The sequence below is a fragment of the Triturus cristatus genome, chromosome 3_1 (genome assembly GCF_964204655.1).
Source record: "Triturus cristatus chromosome 3_1, aTriCri1.1, whole genome shotgun sequence".
NCBI lineage: Eukaryota > Metazoa > Chordata > Amphibia > Caudata > Salamandridae > Triturus > Triturus cristatus.
This window is the reverse complement of record NC_140583.1, coordinates 631219360-631240371: the sequence shown is the minus strand read 5'-3', so window position 1 is coordinate 631240371 and position 21012 is coordinate 631219360. Positions and strand designations below refer to the sequence as shown.

The window sequence follows — 21012 nt, the reverse complement described above, 5'->3', positions numbered from 1 at the left end:
ACCTTGTGCCTTCTCAGCGCAACCTGTTCATAGGGGCGGTACTGGACACTACTGTGTGTCAAGCATTCCCACCTCCACAAAGGATTCTCGACATACAGGAAATGATTCCCTTGTTTTACAATGGAGTGGTCGTTCCAGTCCTGAAGGTCCTTCGTCTGGTCGGTCTGTTTGCTTCCTGCATTCTGTTGGTCAACCATGCACGCTGGTACATGAGGTCGCTCCAGTGGTGCCTCCGCAGGCAGTGGTATCAACACAACGGAAATCTCAGGGAGTCTGTGAGGATCTCCAGAGAAGCTGCAGCGGATCTGTCTTGGTGGGGCGTGGAGGGCAATCTGTCTCAAGGAAAGCCCTTCCATCTACCTCCATCGGTGGCCACAGTGATAACGGATGCATCCACTTTAGGGTGGGGTGCGCATCTGGGGGATCTGGAGATCAAGGGTCTTTGGTCTCCAGAGGAAAGGTTGCTTCACATCAACCTTTTGGAGTTGCGGGCGATACACTTGGCACTCAAGGCCTTCCTCCCTTCCCTTCGTGGTCAGTTGGTTCAAGTCCTGACGGACAACAGTAACGCGATGTGGTATGTCAATAAGCAGGGAGGAGTGGGGTCGCGTTATCTCTGCAGAGAGGCTCTGCGTCTCTGGTCCTGGGTTCAGGAACACCAGATTTGTCTGATGGCAAATCATCTGGCCGGAGTTCTTATCGTGCGTGCGAACAGTCTCAGTCGGCAGTTCTCTGCCGACCACAAGTGGAGGCTCCATCCGGAGGTGGTTCGTCTCGTCTTTCGGACGTGGGGAACTCCTCGGGTGGACCTGTTTTCCACTCACGAGAATGCTCACTGCCCGTCATTCTGCAGTCTCCAGTATCCGAAGCAGGGGGCTTTGGGGGATGCGTTTCAGTTGAGTTGGGACTCGCATCTCCTTTACGCGTTTCCTCCCCTACCCTTGATTCCTCAGGTTCTGAGGAAGATTCGCCAAGATCGGGCCCAAGTCATATTGATCGCCCCGGATTGGCCAAGAAGGGTGTGGTATACAGATCTTCTCCACCTCTCCTCGTGCCCTCCGCTCCGCCTCCCTCTTAGGGCAGACCTCCTCTCGCAGTCGGAGGGGCAGGTTCTACACCCCCACCTCCAGAGCTTACACCTTCATGCCTGGAGATTGAACGGGACAACCTGAATTCTTTTTCTCTCCCGCCTGATGTGGTAGATGTAATATTGTCTGCCAGATGTCATTCCACTAAATCTATCTATTCTTATAGGTGGTCTAAATGTGTTCTTTGGTGCGGAGAGAAATCTATTGACCCTTTGAGGGCTCGTTTATCAAACATCCTTCAATTTGCTCTTTCTCTTGCTCAGCAGGGCTTTGCTGTAGCTACTGTAAAGGGATATTTATCGGCTTTATCGGCAATCCTTTGTTTGCCGGATCAGCCGTCCTTGTTTAAGTCACCTATTGTGTTACGGTTCCTTAAGGGCCTTACCAACAAATTTCCGCCCACTCCATTTATTGTGCCTCAATGGGACTTAAATCTTGTCTTACCTTACTTGATGGGTTCTCCTTTTGAGCCCTTGCACAAGTGTCCCTTGAGGCTATTGTTTTTCTAAACGTTTTTTCTCATTGCCATTACCTCGGCAAGGAGGGTAAGTGAGCTTCAAGCTCTGAGTTAAAAACCCCCGTTCTTGACCATTCATGCTGAAAGAATGGTACTCAGGACCAGGGCTGCTTTTCTGCCTAAGATGGTAACTCCTTTCCATCTGGGGCAGTCCATTACCCTTCCTACCTTCTATCCTCCCCCTCACCCTTCCAAGGAGGAGGAGCGGCTTCACCGCTTGCACCCTAAGAGGGCGGTGAGATTTTACCTCGATAGGACTAAAGACTTTTGAGTGGATGACTAGCTCTTCGTGGGCTTTGTTGGCTGCAGGAAAGTGCAAGCGCACCCTTTCCAGATGGATTATCTTGTGCATCAAGATATGTTACTCTTTGGCCGGTAAGGAACCTCCAGAGGGTATAAGGGCTCACTCTACCAGGGCAAAGTCTTCTACATCTGCCTTATCTAGAGGTGTTCCTGTGGAGGACATTTGTAGAGCGGCAACTTGGACCTCCCTCCACACTTTCGCGAAGCATTACTGCTTGGATTCCGAGGTGAGGAGGGACGGACACTTTGCTCGTTCCGTCCTTCAGGACTTCCTGGTATAGAAGGGTGGACACCCTCCTCCGGGAGTGGGACTGCTGTGGGAATCTTTTCACACGGTGAGGAATCCACGGGCAGATGTATCCATCAGAAGAACAAGTTACTTACCTTCGGTAACGCTTTTTCTGATGGATACAGTATCTGCCTGTGGATTCCTCACTGACCCACCCGCCTCCCCGTTGTCCACCCTTCCCTTGTATTCCTACAATACTGATGAGGTTTCAAAATTCTTTTGTTACTGTCAATGGCAGTTTGTTATTTCTTTTGCCTTCCTGTATTATCTTCACACTGTGTGTGTTGTTTTGTATATTATGTACTGTGTATACTGTATATATATTGCTGTCAGTCCGTCCGTGGGCCTCGAAGGCACGGAAAAAAGGGCGGAACTGACGTCATCACGCCGACGAGGTCCTCTTATGGATCCAGTGACGTCAGCGGAGTCGCGAGCGGAGCCGTGCTTCTGTGAGGTCGTCCTCGTCGGCATGGAGAGCTACAAAAGTTTCCGAATGTTGCTGGTGCAGGGGATATTCACAAGGTGAGGAATCCACAGGTAGATACTGTATCCACCAGAAAAAGCGTTACCGAAGGTAAGTAACTTGTTCTTCTCTTCCGCTCCAGTAGCAAGGCTGCTCCTGCTCAGCTTCAAAGATTGTTGAAAAAGAGGCCTTCATCAGGTCTGTGAGTGAAGTGCCTCTTTCAAATAAAATAGCTAACATGATGGCTCTGGGAATGAACGCCAGCTACTGGTATGCACTGATCCAGAAGTCATAACTAAAGCCAGCAGAACTTTCCAACTTTATGAACGTGGCAAATTAAGTACCAATAAGTTACATACTAGCAGTAGGCGTTATTCACAGTACTTAAAAACTGCAATAATTATTATTAAAATCTTAAGTACTGACCCAAAATGTGCTGGTGTGCAAGAGATATATGAAGAAATGCAGTCTTTGTCAGGTACTGCCACATACAGAGACAGCCCCACTGACTTCGTAGTTTGATCTGTCTTTCTGAAATTTGGCGCATATCTCTGATCCAGTTACTGAGGATTATGGAACCCTTCCACACACCTGCTCCCTCTGTATCCTTAAGGCGGACAGCTATGCTAATTGGACTTTACCACTTTACATTATGGGTCTATGATGCCAGGTGCTCTCCACTATTCTCTCTACTTATGGTATGCCATCTTCAAACTACGTTGGTAAAGGATTTTCCTCTTGCTGTCCGCCCAGGTGACTGGCCCAGAGAATCAAGCTCAAGGAATCCACAATGGTGTCACTATCTTCTTTACAACCCTCTTTCTGTGCTTTTAGAAGCGACTCAGTGCTAGTCTTATCTCTTTTTGGCTTTTTCCAGATTCATTAGACACTTGCACTGATTCCAGTTGTAAAGACCTCAGTTTCTTTCCCCAGTACTAATGCATGCATTTCCAATACATACAGTCCCAATAGTAATAGGTTTAGCCTAATCGCTATTTAGCACCCAACACCTCTTGAACTATTGGGTTGATTCATCTAGTCCAGCTTCAAATCCACCTGTTAATAAGATACTAAGTTCACTGATCAAAATACTCCCTCGGACACCAACAATGTCAGTACTTTTGAGCAGAAGAAAAAAAATCCTATAGGGAAATATTTCTCAGTCTTGCCCAATATCTCGAGAGGTGCTCTTTATTGAGATATCAGCTCCTTTGCCAGAGATGGAGGGCATCTGCACTTGGGTGACCATATCTCCTTTCCCACTTTTACCTTTATGGAGCTCCTTAGCTTCAAACATGGCCAGAAGGGGTGGGAGAGTCCACGTTGTATTTCTGCAATTATTAAGGTCTTTGGACAGCAACAACATGGCTCCAAACAATGACGGTATCTTTCTTTGGTAATGTTAAGTTCAGTTTATGGTAGTAAAGGTAACTTCACTGAATGAATAACTTCTTCCCTCCCACATGAAGAGGGAGGAAAATGCCTGAACGACAGAAAGATCACCAGTCTTGTGGCTTCTTACTTAGGCTACCTCAATAACATTCATGGTCATCTGTGGTCTTCATACCTGGCATAGATATGATAGTTAAATCTCTCTGCTGCCAACTATGACAGGGGTAAGTAAATGTTTGTGCTAAGTAATGGCAAAAAGCTTAGTAAAAGCTGCAGATGTTGAAAAATCACACAGTCCTCAGTCCTAGCACCATCAACACCAGTCTCAGTTGGATCCAGAAGTCAAGGTTACGTAGCAAATAATAATTTTACAGTGATTCTCTAGTTTAAGCTAATAGTCAGAAAACTTGCTTCCATTATTCTGCATATATTTGCAAATAACCATACAGCATTCTAGGAGAATTGTAAGTAGCCACAAATTGTTATTACTCCTGATTTCATATTGTAACTAATATCTGTTTTGTAGCAAAGGTTACAGCTCTTTGTATTTACTTAGTGCACTCACCCTAATAGTTAATGGTTAGCATTCATAAACTTTTTACGCCACTTTGAACCTTTTATACATGGGAGTGCTTATCTTGCTTTAGTAACAGACACTCCTCTTTCCCACAACCATGTTATGGTATGGTACAATGTCTGCCAAAGGGTCTGTACTTAGGAAGGTGGTGCCTACTTGTCCATTGGACCAAATAAGCACAAATACGTTTTACCATTGACCTCTATATAATATATCCTGGGTGTGTGGTTTAGGTTTTCCACATTCTTTTTTGTTGTTGTTTTTTTTAAAGCTTTTTATTGAACGAAACAACAATAGCACAGTAATTTAAGTTGTCAGTTACCCATGATAAAGCACAGTTTAGTTACAGTGAATCAGCCACATGATAATTTGTGCATATAAAATCCTTATTTCTCTAACCCTCTTCACTTGGTTGATCTTTACTCCCATCCACCTGCCGACCAAACTCAGTTGTAGGGACAGGCATATTCTACCTCTGTGTGGATTCCATATAGTCCATTTTTGATCCCACTTTTTATGGCATCTTCTTTTTTTTTATACGTCCCTCTCTGCAACCATGGCCCTGTCCATATCCTCCACCCATCCCTTCAGTAATGGTGATTCCCCAACTCCCTATTTTTGTGCAATATTACGTTTCACCAGGGCCCATCCTAATGAGACCGATGATTGTTCAGTTTGGGTTAGGTCCGTTGCCTCCCATATGATTAATAGGCAAAGTTTCGGAGAGGGGTACAGTGTTTTCCCACCTACATCTTCCATATGCCTTGTGACCGCCTCCCAGTATATTTGAATAACTGGGCATTCCCATATTGTGTGGAAAAAGGTCCCCTCTAAGTCACATCCATAAAGGCATTGGGAGTCAGATTGTTTCCCCATATTTACCAGGACACCTGTAGCCAGATATATACGGGTAGGGTCTTAAGATCGACCAGTCTCAGCCTCATAGGGATGGCGATTTCCCTAGGGGAAGTCTAGGCCTTCCGCCAGTCATCGTCTTCTAAATCCCCCACATCTGCCGCCCATTTTTGTCTAAGTCTTATCAGAGGATCCGGTGGGTTATTAATCAGTTTTTTGTATGTTAGTGAGATGCATTTCTTGGGCATTGGGTCTAACAGTAATCTGTTTTCAAGCCGAGATGATTCTGGAATTTGGCAATCTCTGGGCATCACCGCTTTCAGTGCATGGCTGATCTGCAAATATCGGAAGGTTTTGGATTGTGCCAATTGATAGTCTTTCTGAAAGTCGGTAAATGTGATCAGAGCTTTGTTGGACCACATATCCTTCACCGATAAAATACCGATCAGGTCCCATTTGTCAAATCCAGGGCACAAGCTCAAGCGGGCCAACCACTGTGGCTCCCAGAGAGGGGTCGCCAGCCTGATTCTTTTGTCCCAACCCAATTTCTTGTTAACTGTGTGTCAGGTTTCTATTGTTCTGGCCGTTTGTCGTGTTAGGCCTAACTTTTAGGGGTTTGTGTATAGGGCTCTACGGTATTCCCCCCTGTTCCATCAACCATAGGTCAGTATGGATACTTGGCTCGTCTTGTGCATTAAATACCCATTGATTAATCTCAAGTTTTGAAGCCCAATAGGACCGCCGTAGGTCGGGGAGAGCAATCTCGCCATTGTACCACCCAGCCGTTAACTTCTGCATTGCAATACGTGGTGCTCGCCCTTCCCATAATAGAGTGCGGAACGCGTTGTCGATGTCTGAAAAGTAGGAATAAGGAATGTTAAATGCCATATTTTGTAATGCAGTTACGTCTTCCCATGTCTTATTAATCATATAGGGGCAGTTCTTAAGGAGAAGTATGCCCTCCCACGGGAGCTAGTTGTAAACCCGGCATGTGTTAAAAGTCGGTAACCCAATCTTTTTAACGGCTTGTATATATTACCCACCAAAGGGGTTTCCTGTATAAGGGCAATGTCATGTGCGTGTCGCTTTAGTTATTGGAGGACCACCCCTCTTTTAAGTTTATCCCCAAGGCCATTCACGTTCCATGTGTGAGGAACTTCAAGTCTCTGCCTATCTTACTAGCCATAATTGTATGAGTGGGATATATGTTGGATCATATTGTGGTGCATTTATCATCATTCTTGCCCCTAGTTTGAGATGGACTCGGTGCAGTTTTGCTATGGTTTTTCTCATCGTCCAGGACGGGGACATCTCAACCCACCTCCCGCTCCACTGCTCTCCCTCCATCTGGAATATGTGTAGCTATCTTCCAACTCTGGGCAGTGGCTCACTGCGAATGTGCCGATATGTGCTTGGTTCCACCTATTTGGTGAGTAACTACTTTTTTCCTGTGCGCTCCTAAAACTATAAACACAATAAGAACCCCCCCCAACACCCCTCTCCGCCCACCCTGCTTAACGGAATCCGATTGCCCGCTTCCCCAACTACGCAGAGTGCCCGTCGCCCTCCCATCCCTAGTTATGGAGCCGTGGCTCAACATTTCCCCCGCCTCCCCTGAAAACGATCTGACCTTATGCACATAAGTCAACGCACATATGAACAATATACTCATCTACAGTTTCGGCACTGGGAGTCTCTCTCATTTCTTTTTATTGCCTATCGCCATCAGTTCAGGAAGGGCTTGGCACAGAGGTTAAAGTCAGCACCTTCATTTCTCCTGCGCCCCTTTCATCTCCTCGCTCCTGGCGCGTGTGTCTCAAATCAACTTTAATAATCCAAGTCTCCAAACTTCCTTCATTTTGTTAATCATGGCATCAGTCTCATTACCAGTCGTTGGGCCGATCAGGATCCTCCCACGACGTGTTGTCTCCATCGTCCTGTAGTAGATCATGCCGCTATTGCTGCTTGGTCCCACGTCGCGCCTGTCGGTCTGAGCTTCTTTTGGGGCCAACTCGCCGCCAACCCTCCAGCCAGTCTTTGGCCTCCTCTGGCTCCACAAAGAACCAGCTTTTTCCCTCCGCCTCCACACGTAATTTCGCTGGAAACTGCATAGCGTACTTGATCCCTTGTGCCCTAAGGGCTTTTTTTACGTCTAGAAAGGAGCGCCTCTGCTTCTGCACTTAAGCGGTAAAGTCCAGGAAGAAAGATATAGTGCTGTTTTCGTATTTAAGAGGGGGCGCACTTCGAGCAGTTTGGAGGATAACATCTCGGTCACGGAAGTTGAACACCCTTGCGAGAATAGGTCGGAGTGGTGCCCCTGGTTTGTGCCTTCTCCCCAGTAAGCGGTGGGTGCGCTCGATAGTGAAGTGGTTTTAGAGGCGTTTGGGTTGTAAGTGTTGCAATACTAGGTCTTCGACGAATAGGTCCGTTGATGGATCCTCCGCCCTTTCTGGCACTCCTAGGATGCGAACATTGTTTTGTCTTGAGCTCCCCTCGTAATCATCAAGTTGCTGTGAGAGTAGTTGGGTGTGACTTTGTAGCTCTGAGACTTGTTTCTTTAGTGCTGACGTGTCGGCCACAAGGCCCTTGGTGCAGTCTTCTACTTTCAGCACTCTAGAGTTCATTTTTCTAAGGTCTGCTCTGAGCAAGGAGATATCAGTGGCGACTGAATCTATACGTTCTTCTAGAGAGGTATGGACTTTGTTAATCACCACCATGATATCCTGTAGTGTAGGGGGGTCTTGATCCTTGAGGCCCGCACGGTTTTCTTGGTTGTTACTTGCGCTGGATGGACACCCTTCTTGTGACTTGTGGCAGGTGTATTTATCTATCTTTGGTTGTTGCAAGACACGGCTCCCTTTATTAGTCGCCATTATCAGGTTGGGTCCACTGACTCGGTGTGCAAGAGTACTCCCGCCCCCTACTGCGAATGAATTCACGCGGTCTGTCGGTTTTTCCCTTTTCCACCAGGGTCAGTAAGTTGTTTTTAGATTGTGTACTTTGGTGGTGTTGGTCCTGCACCCACTCTCTTCTGATTCGGTTATATCTCACCTTTGTATATTCCTTTGTCGTTGTAGTATATTTCGTGTCTCTGATTTGCCTTTTACCTCTGTGAGCCCTATTGTCCAGCCCTCTAGTTTTGAAATGAGTGTCATATCACAGGTGTATGGCACCCACCCATGTTTAATTTATTCTTGCAGTGTGGTTAATTCCCACTTTCTTGGTCTTGTCTTTTATTATTGACTGGTTGCGATCGGTAAGGCAGCAAAAAGGGTGTCGCCTGGCCTAGCCCCCTGCCCCTTTGAAGCAGCATGACCCTTGTTTAGCGATGTGGTTTGTGAAGTGCTATGTCCGCAATATTAATTAAAGCCGCAATCGACCTGACCCTCACATTGTAACGTGTCACAGGTATAGGTCAATGGCAGGTCTGTATTCAAGGGTGCAGCATCCGTATCGCTCACCTCCTTTAACAGCGGGTGCTCGACTGTCTAAAAGCCGCCGCCTCTCCGTCCTTAAGTGGTTCTCCGTGTCCTGTGCCCCCCCCGGACTACCGTTACTCTTTGATTTGGCCTTTAAATTGTGAGCGCTAGTTACAGCAGCCAGTTCATTATTGTGCCCCGCATAGGTTAATGTGATATGTATCTCAGTGGCTTAATTCAGTTGGGAAATTCCGCCGTGTCGTACGAGGCCGTGCAGAGTGCCACCATTGAGAATTAGAAGTGCGTCATCGCACTCAATCACTGTTCAACTTCGCGCTGGTGGGGTCCAATGGTTCCTACTGCTTTATTCTCGGCTCCGTGTCACAGTGGTGAGCCGTCTCATCCAGAGCTTATCCCGGTGGGGTCTCTGGCATTCACCAGGCCACACACCACACGGAAAGCAACACTCCCGGGCTCGCCTTCTCCGCCCGCCCAGTCTCCGTCCCTCATGGGCGGGGCAACCAACACACTCCAGGCCGCTGCTGCGTGAGCCGCTTCGGCTTCTCCCTTCTCGGCTCTCCCTCGTCGGTCCAGGGCCGAATCAAGACACCGCAGTTTGGTTTCCCGGTGCTGCTCGCCTTCCCCTTGCGGTGTGTGTTGTTTAGTGGCGGATCAATATCAGGATAATTAATGGGCTAGGTCGGTCGGCACTGAAGCCGCGCTAGTGTGCGACTATTACTCCCAGCAATTGGCCACGCCCCCCGGTTTTCCACATTCTTGCCTCTTCCACTGAGCAGTCACATTCTCACCTGTTATTAAGAAGGCAGTGGAGACTTTGAATGTTGCTTTATACAAGAGTCTAATCTATGTCAAATCTTTTCACTGTACGTGGCAAACAGCCAACTGAGGCAATTTGGACATTCAGTGAAGCCTTGATGGGTGGCATTCAAAAAGTAAGAGAAATAATGCACTCCACTTTGGTGAATTTCTGGAATGTGTCCAGAAAAATGTCAACTTCTTCTGACCCACCTTTTTTTGTCATCCCAGAAAGCTTAGCAGTACAAGCTTCATTGGTTAAATTTAAGCAGAATACTTTTACCTAATGTGCCACTGGACAAGTAATTAACTCAAATCGCGTGGTGTTTTAGGCAATAGGGTTTTGGAACTGTGTAGCCTTCATGTGAATGCATCCAAAACTGTATTTTTCCTGAACAAATATACGTAAAAAGGGAGTGCTTAGGAAGTCCAATAAATGTGAATCTAAATTTAAATTAACTTGATACAATGTCAGTCCATATTCTTATTCCAATCATTCAAGCATAAGATTCTTCTTATTGATTTCAATATAATGCAGGAGCCATGGCATGCTATTTCAAAGCAAACATATTCTTTATTCTTTACAAAAATCCAACAGCATCCCCGCCAGTGCATTTCGTCCCTAACAGGGACTTCATCAGTGATTAGCAAAATGATTGTTCTTCTCTCTTTTAGTGACACTTTTCTGGATAAAGATATCCTATACAAATGCAGGCTTAGAGTGAATGTATCCCCATTGGGACCTGCTATATTAAGTATAATGGCACTAAATCCCATTTACACTAATACTTATCGCCACCTGCATTTTTATGGGATATCTTTATTGAAAAAAGTGTCACTAAAAGAGTGGAAAACAATCCTTTTTTTTATGAAGTCCCTGTTAGGGATGAAATGCGTTAACTGGGCTGCTGTTGGATTTTGTAAATATTAAGTTTGCTTTGAATATCATGCATTCCCTCCTGAATTTGATATCCATGAGAAGAATCTCGGTGTTTGAATGATCGCTTCATCTAGCCATATTTGGAATAAAACTTACTTGGCTTCCCAAGCAATTTTTGTGCATTGGCTGGACCTGAAAGAAGAAGTTGCACGATAGGAATAAGAATTTCGACTGACGTTGTATTGAGCTAATTTAAATACATTTGTTTTTTGACTTCCTAAGCACTCCCTTTTTACATCTATTTGTTCATTTAAATGTATGGTTTCTGATCAGTAGAACCATTAGAAGGTTGAGTGCGATTGCGCTTATACTACGGAAATAACGCCTGTGTGGCTGGGGAAGAGACAATACTGCTCTTGTTGGATGTACACATTTTTTATGACTAGGTACAATGGCTCCATCCGAAGACCTAGTGCTACCCGCACCCGGTGCACAGATCAAATGAGAAGTAATACTTCAGAAACAAGTAGTAAAGAGGTCAGTTAAGCAATACAAGTGAATGGCCTTGAATGTAATGGATGCAATAGCAAGGTTCATTGACATAAGTGCCACTCTTAGGTGAGGTTTCTTTGAGGAGATCCAAATCCATTTGTTAAAATGGCCTTTGAAGGACAGAGACTGTTTTGGGAAGAAAGAAGATCACTCAGTCAAATTTTATAGGAGCCGATTGACTGCAAGGTCTTTATCACTGCTATGGTCACTGATTTAACAGACCAAGACAGCAGGTTCAGCCTCCTCCAGCAATGCTCTGCCTTTATAGAGAAGAGGATTGGAAGGAGAAGAAAGCGACAATCCTGGTCCTCCTGCATTACACAGAGCATCATGATCAGTTACATTCATGGCTTTTGATAGGGAAGAGGAACTTGCAGATGCACATCTTTCCTTTTCATTCTGATGAACGAGATCAATGTCTACTTGAAAATAGAGAGAATTTACACCACCGATACATTCTGATTACAAAGAGGAGATTTACATACAATTTTGGACTTACATTTTTTTGGCAACGTCCTAAAAAATAGAAATTAAAGTTATCACTACAGAATTTTATTTCAGCAATACTGCTATACTACTGTTCGTTTCACTAAAACCTCAAAGATGCACACTTCCATATACCAGTTTCCAAAGGTAAAAGAAAATACCTGAGATTTGTAATAGGGCGCAAGAATTTTACTTTTGTGGTTCTCTCCTTTGGGCTCAGTCCAGCATCCACAAAGATGATGGAAGTAGTAGTGATTCATCTTGGTCATAAATGAAAATCAGCTTTACCATTAGCTGGATGTCTGGCTGCGCAAGGCCTCCTCAACTGATCTCTTTCATCAGAGTTTGCAATCTTCACCCTTTTGCACAGCCAGTGGTTTCTGACTAACAAGGTCAAGTTGTCTGTAACGCACTTTGATAGACTCCAGTTTATCAGATGTGCTTGCATCAAGTGTTTCGACCTCCAGAAAGTGTCAACCATATTTGCCAAATGATGGCAGTCTTTCAGCGAATCAAATCTAAACAGCCAGATCACTTCTGCATCTTCTGGGATTGATGGCGACTTACATCTTGTCTCTATGGCCCGGTACGGCCTACCGCCCCCTCCTCCCCTTTGCTGTGACAGAAAATAATTCAGACATTTGTTTGGAATAGGGGGTCGTAGACCCCCCGATCGTATTTATTAACAAACAGACATATTTGAAAACAAGTATACAATTACGCAGAAATGATAAGACAGGATTTGGTACATTTGATTCATTCCTAGCTTTAACAAACTCTAATACATAATGTTTCCTATCCTAGTCTATGCATATTGATGATCACATTTCTGCGTATTCCTTTGGGCCTACGGCAAGGTCAACGCTGGCCTCTCCCCCTTTAATCCAATTGTCCAGCGCCCCCTAACCAGAGTGTGCATGCGCAGGAGGCCCAGCTGACCCGGTGGTACTTCCCACCAGGCAACCCCCATACGTTCAAGACTTACTCCATAAAGGGGCCATGCAGACAGCGCAGCTTACTTACGCCCGCGTGCGGGGTGGCCAACAAGCCAATGGAAAGCGTAACCCCCCTTGGCCCCGCACCCTTCCAACCAACCAGTTGTAACTGCCCCTGGAGTCTGGTGAGAGCCGCTTGTCCCTCCCCTCTGGGCGCCCCACTTAATAAGGCGCCCCCAAAGATTTGTAAATTTAATCTGTCCAACCGATGACCTTACCGCACAGGCCTGCATAGTTGACCGACTATCAGCCCCCCCCAAGCCCTAGGTCATATTCACCTTTGAAATTGGTCCAACCAAGCTAAAATGTTGCCCAGGAATATCTCGTTCCCCAACCGAGAGAGGTGAACCCCATCTTGCAAGTAGCAGACGTCCCCTTTTATGCACCCATGAGCAATAACTTGTAATCTGGGGGTCCTAAACAGCTTGTCATGCTTATTATTGATCCTCTGAACCGAACGGTTGAGAGCCCTCACTGATTCCCCTCCCCGCCACTGAAGCCTTGGGACCACACAATAATAGCACCTGGACAGGGCCTGGCCAGCCATGCTGACTCTAACAGCACTGTTTCAATCAGGATCCTCCTATTTAGATGCACCAAGTCATTACCACCAAGATGTAAAATGATCGCGTCGGGGGGAGTGCCTAAGGAAGCAAGCATGTGACCTATCCGTTCTCTGAACCTGTCGAAACGCAGCCCCCCGTGCCCAAAAAAGGAGACCCTGAAACCTAACTGTTTTGTGCGCTGCCCCATTTCCTGCAATAAAAAAGTTACTTAGACGAGAGACCTAAGAATGGCCAAAAATACACGCGTGACGTTCCAACTTGGCGTTCAGAGAATTTACTTTCGTTTTGGTTGCGTCCTCTTCGTGGTGAGGTGTCGCTGTTTCTCTTCCTGCGTGACAGGCCGAGGGAACTGCCAAGAAACGATGAAAATTGTGCCATCAGTACCATTGTCAGGGAGTGTCATAACATATGTACTCGCACATAGCGCCTGAAACAGTTGGAGGACCACCTCCCAATCTTCTGTACCTCCCCTTCCCCGAGGCCCCGCGCGACTGCCTCGGTGGCGGCACCTATTCTGAAGGAATGTGTTCCAAAATCACTGGGGTCCAGCCCTGCTCTGCCTACCGCCATATCCAAGACCCGTTTAAATTGAAATTTGGTCAGTGGGTCCCCTCCCATGTGCATTAACAGTGCCCCCCCCCTGCCAATTGGTCTGTATGGCATAAAAGCTTCCATATGCGACACCGGGCAGCAAGGGTTCCCCGGTGCCCGCCGCAGAATGACTACCTGCCCCCGTCCCTCCTGATCTGTCTTGGATCTCCGAATAGTAACCTGCAAGGCATCGTTACGCAAGCGTATGTCACTGAGCTGCAGGCCTCGCCCAGGTCCCTTTTATTCTTAGCCACCAATTCCCCTATCCTAAAGGCACCATAAAAAGCTAAGGTGAAAGCTGCCTTGAATAATGAACATTCCATCACGGTAGTGCAGGTCTGCTCTAGTACCCCTAAAATTGAAGCCAAGGTAGTAAGACCAATCGGGCGCCTAGTGTCAGGTGCGGACCCCTGTAGGCGCTGCCAACCTTTTAATGCCTTGCGCACTACAAATGTCTTAGTGGGGTCCCGCCTGCCTCTCATCTGTGCAAAGAAGGAAATGGCTGCCATGTGTCTCCTAGCTGACTTCACTGCCCGCCCCTCATCCCGCAAGGTTTGCAAGTAAGCGCACACCATAGCGGAGTCCGCCCAATGCCCCTCCCTATGGCCCCCTAGGAAATTGCAGTATGCCCCAAACGCCCCTTCATATGCCTTCCTCGTTCCTGGCGTTAGGCTAGCTGCCACCAAGTCCGGTAAGTGGGGGCACCAATCTGCCAGAGCTGTTCGGGGAAAGGCGTTGGGTGTGGTGCCGCTCCCTGGAGATGAGATCTGAAAACCTGCATCTTAAAACGAGACAGTACGTCAGCGGCATGATTCAATACCCCCGGGACATGTTTTGCCCTAAACTGTAAGTTTAACTGCATGCATTTCAAAACTATCTCCTTGATCAAACGGAGGATCATTTTACATTTTGCTGACTGACTGTTTGTGCACTCAACTACTGTCATGTTGTCAGACCAGAAAACAACTGCTTTGTTTCCCAGTTGTTCCGGCCAGACGAACAATGCCACCCAGATGGGGAACAATTCAAGGAAACCAATGTTCGCCATGAGTCCAGCGTCAATCCACCATGCCGGCCAACGCTGTCCCACCCACTGAGTGCCCAGTATGGCGCCGAACCCCTCACTGCCCGCGGAGTCCGTCATTAATCCCAACTCTACACAGGAGGTGAGTGGGCCGGGCCACAGGACAGAGCCGTTGAAGTCCCGCAGAAATGCCAACCAAATACGCATATCCTGCTTGACCTCTTCGCTCAGTCTGGTGTGATGGTGTTTCTGCTTTAGGCCAGACATTGCTTGCGCAATGGATTTTGAAAATGGGCGTGCCATTGGTATGATACGCAATGCAAAGTTCAGTTGACCAACCGTTTGTTGCAACTGATGCAACGTTACTCTTTTTTTGTTACTAGGCATTGCCTCAGTGTGTCTCCAAATTTTTTCACCTTATCATTGGGGAGCCGTGAGCACCCCACGATAGAGTCTAGCTCGATCCCCAGAAATTCTATGACTGCGGCTGGTCCCACGGTTTTTCCCTGTGCCAGTGGTACCCCAAAACTCTTCATTAATGCACAAAAATCATCCAGCGCCTGCCCACACACTGTGCTCCCCGGTGGCCCCAGAAAAAGGAAGTCATCAAGGTAATGCAGCACATGTCTATGCCCTGTCGCTTGTCTGAAAGACCATTCTAAGAAGGTGCTAAACATTTCAAAATATGCGCAAGACACAGAACAGCCCATAGGCATGCACATGTCCATGAAGAACTTGCCCTCGAACTGGAAACCAAGTAAGTGGAAATCACGCGGGTGAACGGGTAACAGCCTGAATGCAGATTCTATGTCTGATTTTGCCATCAGTGCCCCTGGGCCTAAACCCCGCAAGAGCTCAATTGCCTGATCAACAGATGCATAACGCACAGAGCAGAATTCCACATCAATGGAGTCATTTACCGACTGTCCCCTTGGAGCTGATAGATTGTGGATCAACCGGAATTCACCTGGCTCCTTTTTTGGAACCACCCCCAGCGAAGACCAAACAAAGTTATGTACAGGAATCTTGTCAAACGGTCCTGCCACTCTGCCCAACCTACGTTCTTTCTCAATTTTTGCAGCGGCTACCCTAGTGTTCTGAGTCACCGACAATTGATTCCTGCAAAAGGATGGACCTACAAAATCTGCCACTGGGATTCTAAACCCCTCCCTGAAACCTTCCACCAGCATCCTTGCGGTGGACGTGCATTTGTCATTGCATGCAGAAGAATCGGGGACCTAGCTTTGCTGAACCCACCTTCAATCCAGTTTTTTGCCCCCTCTATCCTTCTGTTTCTTAGAACATTTTGCTTCTGGGTGCCCTGAGTTGCCACAGAAACTACACGCGTGTTTGAATCCGCATGTCCCTGGTGGCCTATTGCAGGTGCGCCTATTGAAATCCCAACAGGACCTCTTCTTCCCTGCCCCCCCACCTGGTGCAGATGAGGGGAACGACCGAAAGGGCTGTGGCCTTGGTGCTTCCCTCGCAGGCTCGACTGCCGCACCCCCCAAGTGATCTAACCACGCTATCCCCTCCACTTGGTTCCATTTTAGAGTAGGATCGGATGCCCTGATTCTCCTGAATTTCTTGTCATAGTCTAACCAGCCTGTGCCCCCCTTCGTTGCCTGCGCCGTGCTGATCCTTGATAGATAACAAGACATTGCGGGCGCCTCTTCCGGGAACCGCTCTGTCATCACAGCCATGTAAATATTGAACGCCAGCATCCAATGCCTGATGTTCTCCTCTACCCTGTACTTCTGCTTTTCGTTTGCCCAATCACGCGCGGGCATATAATCTTTTTTCCTCCTGATCTCTTCCCTCTCAGCCTCCTCTATCAAGAGTGAAAAAATTGTCAATGTATGTCCCCTTCCAAATTCTCTCCTTAGCCTCCTGCGACAAATGGCGAGACAGTGATTCATAAGATGTGCGTGATTCGCCCGCCCCTAACAATGGCAATGTCTGCGGCTTACCATGTGACACTCCCGAAGTTTCTTTAGGTTTCTCTACCAGTGGAACTTCTTTAGGCTTGTTTTGGTCGATTAGCTGTCTTGCCTTTTCCAATGCGTCCACCCCGGAAACACCCGCCTCACTCAAGTTCAACCCCATGCCCCCAAGCCAGGGAAGCACAGCTGCTAAGCTGGAAACAAAATCAATCGGAGGCGTTAGTACCCCCACAGGTGCTGTTGGACCACTTAGAGGAACGTTGTGTATGGGCACCCCTGGCACCGGTACCACCGCTGGGAGGGTAGGATTAACTGGCGCTGGTGGCAAAACAGGGAGCACCGGAGGTACCGGAACTACTACAGGAACCACGGGACCTGGCACCCCGACCGGGTCAACGGGTGCAGGCACGCTTGCCGGTGGGGTGAGGGCCGCGGGCACTATAGGCAGAGCTGGCTCCCCCCCACCCCGCTCCCAGGGACAACCTGTGATCTTTTCCTTGCCCTATTCTTTTTAGGCAGGGGCGGGAAAGCTTCTCTAGGAGGTAAAGCGTCCCTACGTGATCTCCCTGAAGACCCCTCCTGTGCATCCAGCCTTTCCGCCAGCTGTGCCACAGTGTTATCCATCTCGCCAATCTTTCTCATTAAAGCGTCTAAAACCATTGTTATGTTAGGACGCTGTTCGCCGCGCTTGGCCTTAGGAGGCATGATAACACTACTCTGTGTGCGGTCTGCCCTTAACACGAGGCAGAAAACTTTACCACTCGTCGTAGGAGGAAAAACACAACCGGCCACAGCACCCACGCTACCAGAGCCTCTCTACTGGCTAGCCCAGTAAGGCAGGTGAGCAATAGGCTCCAACCCGCTTGACTCCTAGCAGCGCCGGAATGCAGGCCCTGTACGTGTCCTCGGGCACCCTCTGATACTTTCCGCACGCTGTCGACCACCTTGCCCCCAGTTGTTGCTGACCGTCTGGCTCCACTCCCCAGCACTCACGATGGAGAGAAGAAATCAGCCTGTGAAGGGACGGTCGCACCCGGGTGTCTGCTCCGTGACGGCCGGCTCTCTGAAAGACGGCTCTTCGGGTCGCAGTCCTTCCAGACGCGCACGAGACCAGACGCTCAATCAGGAACCGCTGCGAGTCTCCCACCGAGTCCCGCTGGCTGAATCCTCGACACGCTGCAACGGCCGGATCCGCTCTCTCGCTCGTCGCTCCCACAGCAACCTGCAAACAGGAAAAATTAACAAAACGGAATCCCAAGGTCCGGTGAGTCCGTCGATGCTCCTGCTTGACTCGACGAAGCTGGAAACAACAAGAAGAAAAAAGGTTAGAAACCCTCCCAAGGGATGGGGCACACGCGACGGGTGTGCTTTCGAGGGGAGCGGAGTGCAAAGAGACTGCACTTCGCGCTCCCCACGGTTTTAAAGGGGTGACCAGTTACCAGCTGGTCACCCCTGTGACCCGGAAGCGATCGGATCACTTCCGGGGCGCGGGGGAGCCTTTTACGACCCGGAAGTGATCCAATCACTTCCGGGGCACGGCCCCCCGACCAATGCGGTGCTACGGGATGTGGGAGAGACGGGGGCACGGCTGACCACCATAATGGCGGCGGGGCCGATGCCGGCCCCGCCTTCCTCTTCTACACGCAAAAAAAGAGGAGGCTTTGCAATGGACGCTGTCATCAGTTTAATCAATTCATTTGACAGATGAAGGTACTGATCTTATGTCATCCATGCATCAGCAGTAGCATGTTCCTGTGAACATGCTGGACGGGGAGCTTTTCAGAGTGGTATGAATCCAGCTTTTCAGGAATGGGGTGCGTGATAATCCATGCTTTGTTTCCCTCTCACTAGAGGATTTTTCACATGAACCACCGAGATCCAAAAGTAGTGAAACTTGCACTGAGACTTTTCCTTCTGCAGTTACAAGGAAGCTAAGTTGGTATTTTGATTGAAATCTCCGCTGTGATGTACCACTTAACCAAGAAGTAGCATCTTGCCCCTTTGTGAAGAAGCAATGAACATGTAAAGCTGGTTGATAGTCAAAGGAATTAGTCTATCAACTGCATATTTGCTTTTTACCCAGATCTACGTGGTCTCTTCCTCAGTGTTAAACCCTTTGTCACAACACAGGGATGGCTGCTTCACATACTCCGACTTGAGGCCTGATTTAGGTCTTGGTGGGACTACCACCGTGGCGGCGGTTCCAAGTACACTGTCTAAAAGAACTCAGTCATGCCTACAGGATTGCACCAAGCCAATTTAAATGTTACTTCCCGTTGTGTTGGTGGTGTCCTGGCAGCGGAGTCCCGACGGAATGATTCCATGGTGGTGTGGAAACAGGTAAGTACTACTTATTTGCATCTCAATACACATACATGTTGTGAATCTGTCAGAATGTACATGTAGGTAATGTGTACTGCCCATTTTTGTTACATATAGCATTGCACACCAACACCATACGCACACTATTGAATGTATGCCCCACACTCAACACAAAGGTCTACCTTGGATTCCGGCGACAACGGGGTGGCTGAGCGTTGCGCGTCAAGTAGTAGCAGTTAAGAAAGGACCCAGACAGTGGTGGTTAGCGCGGATTCGGTGGTGGGACACCAAAAAAGGTGAGTTTTCGCCTCTTTTTCATCGATTCCGCCAACTTGTGCTTGGAGGTTTCCCCGCCACAGTTGCCTCCACGGAAAGGCACATTGTAATTTGGATGACGGGAATCGTGGTGTGACTCCCTCCGACTGCAGCTGCTGCCTCTGACACCGTTGAAGCTGATGAAAGATTCAGGCGTAGGCCGCAGGACTGCGGCGGTCTTCCCGCCAGTGACCATCCAACATCTAAATCGAGTGGGCAGGAAGATCGCCGAAAAAGCGACAGCAGGACCAGTCGAGCCAAGATCTCAATCAGGCCCTTAGTGCTTGAATACTGAGATACTGGACCTATCTACTCATGAGTTTCCACCACAGGTAATGGTGGTCCTTCTATCAGCCAGAAGACCATCAGGGAGGAAAGTCTATTCTTGTCGATGGTCAGTGTCTGCAACATTTCTGCCAGGGTAAGGTACTAGAACGGGTTCAGGTGGCGTAGATAAACATCCTCCAATTTGCATTGTACACCTCTACTATTCTGCAATGTACACCGAGCTCTACATTGGTGGTCTTCCATGATTATCGCGCAAAGACTTACCTGTTACATCCCCAGAAGGACTCTTCGTTCTTCTTGTTGCAAGTTCCTAAATTTCATATAGTGAGACTGGGTGGATGCAGCTTGTTAGTGTTTGCTCGCAAGTTATGGAACAATCTCCCCTGACATTTTCGGCTTTGGTCCAATTATCTTTCCTTTAGAAAGAGACTAGGCACTTTTTTTGTTTTAACCATCTGTTTCTTTATTCAATAAAGTTCTTTAATTCAGCGCCAGAAAGTCTGATGTTGGAATGTGGTAAATACAGTTTAACAAGACCTAACCATTTGCAGTTTTTCTTCCAGAGAAAGGATTAATTATAGGGAAAATGAAATATTCAATTTCTTAATGCATTTTCTCATCCGATCAACTTGTAGCAGGTAGATTCTTAGAGGGTCTTCAGAACACGAGTCGGACCTTAACCTTGTGCTCATCTTCCTCATTGGGCCGCATGTTCCTCATATGGCATACAGCGCTGTTAGTGGGAATCAGTTCTGCATGACGGTTAGTGGCAGTCACTTCAGCAAGAAGGGTTTTGACATCGCCACCCTTTGTGATTTGGTCTAAAGACAAAGTAATACAGAGAATCAAACCATACTTCTAACCAATGGCAGTTCCAGAGTTTTGTTTGTTAGAGTAATTCCCTGTTACCATTCTTTCCCCTTCCTCATCTTAACAAGGTTCTTACCAGGGCTCTTGGCTACTGCATTTACAGAATAAAGAAGCAATCTTTTAGTGTGCTAAGCAGGCCACAAGCTAATGAAGCTGTAAATAAACTAACACTCTCCAGATGTCTGTCTCTTTGTGTTAAGGAGTGTTGGGCCCCTTCCATTGAAGAGAAGGGAGACACTTTTGTTCTCCTAAGAATATTTCAAATTCAGACAATTTATCAAGCAGCTGCTGTTTGGAAACGAATGTTAGAGAATATTTGAGCAGAAGAGTGCTTCAAATTTCCTTCATCTAAGGCTACTGTTACTTGATCCTCATCCCACTTTCTTTCAGACACTCTCTTGAGAGTGGTTCATTTAAAGAATGTCTGGGAATGAGGATCCATTAGGACAATTTACTTTCCT

At 47.5% G+C, this 21012-nt stretch overlaps 1 protein-coding gene across 2 annotated transcripts in view; it reads left to right on the top strand.

The window, feature by feature from the left end:
* The window catches only part of MAP2K5 (mitogen-activated protein kinase kinase 5), a 1189932-nt gene that overhangs the window by 1083223 nt on the left and 85697 nt on the right, over positions 1–21012 (top strand). The window lies entirely within an intron of this gene.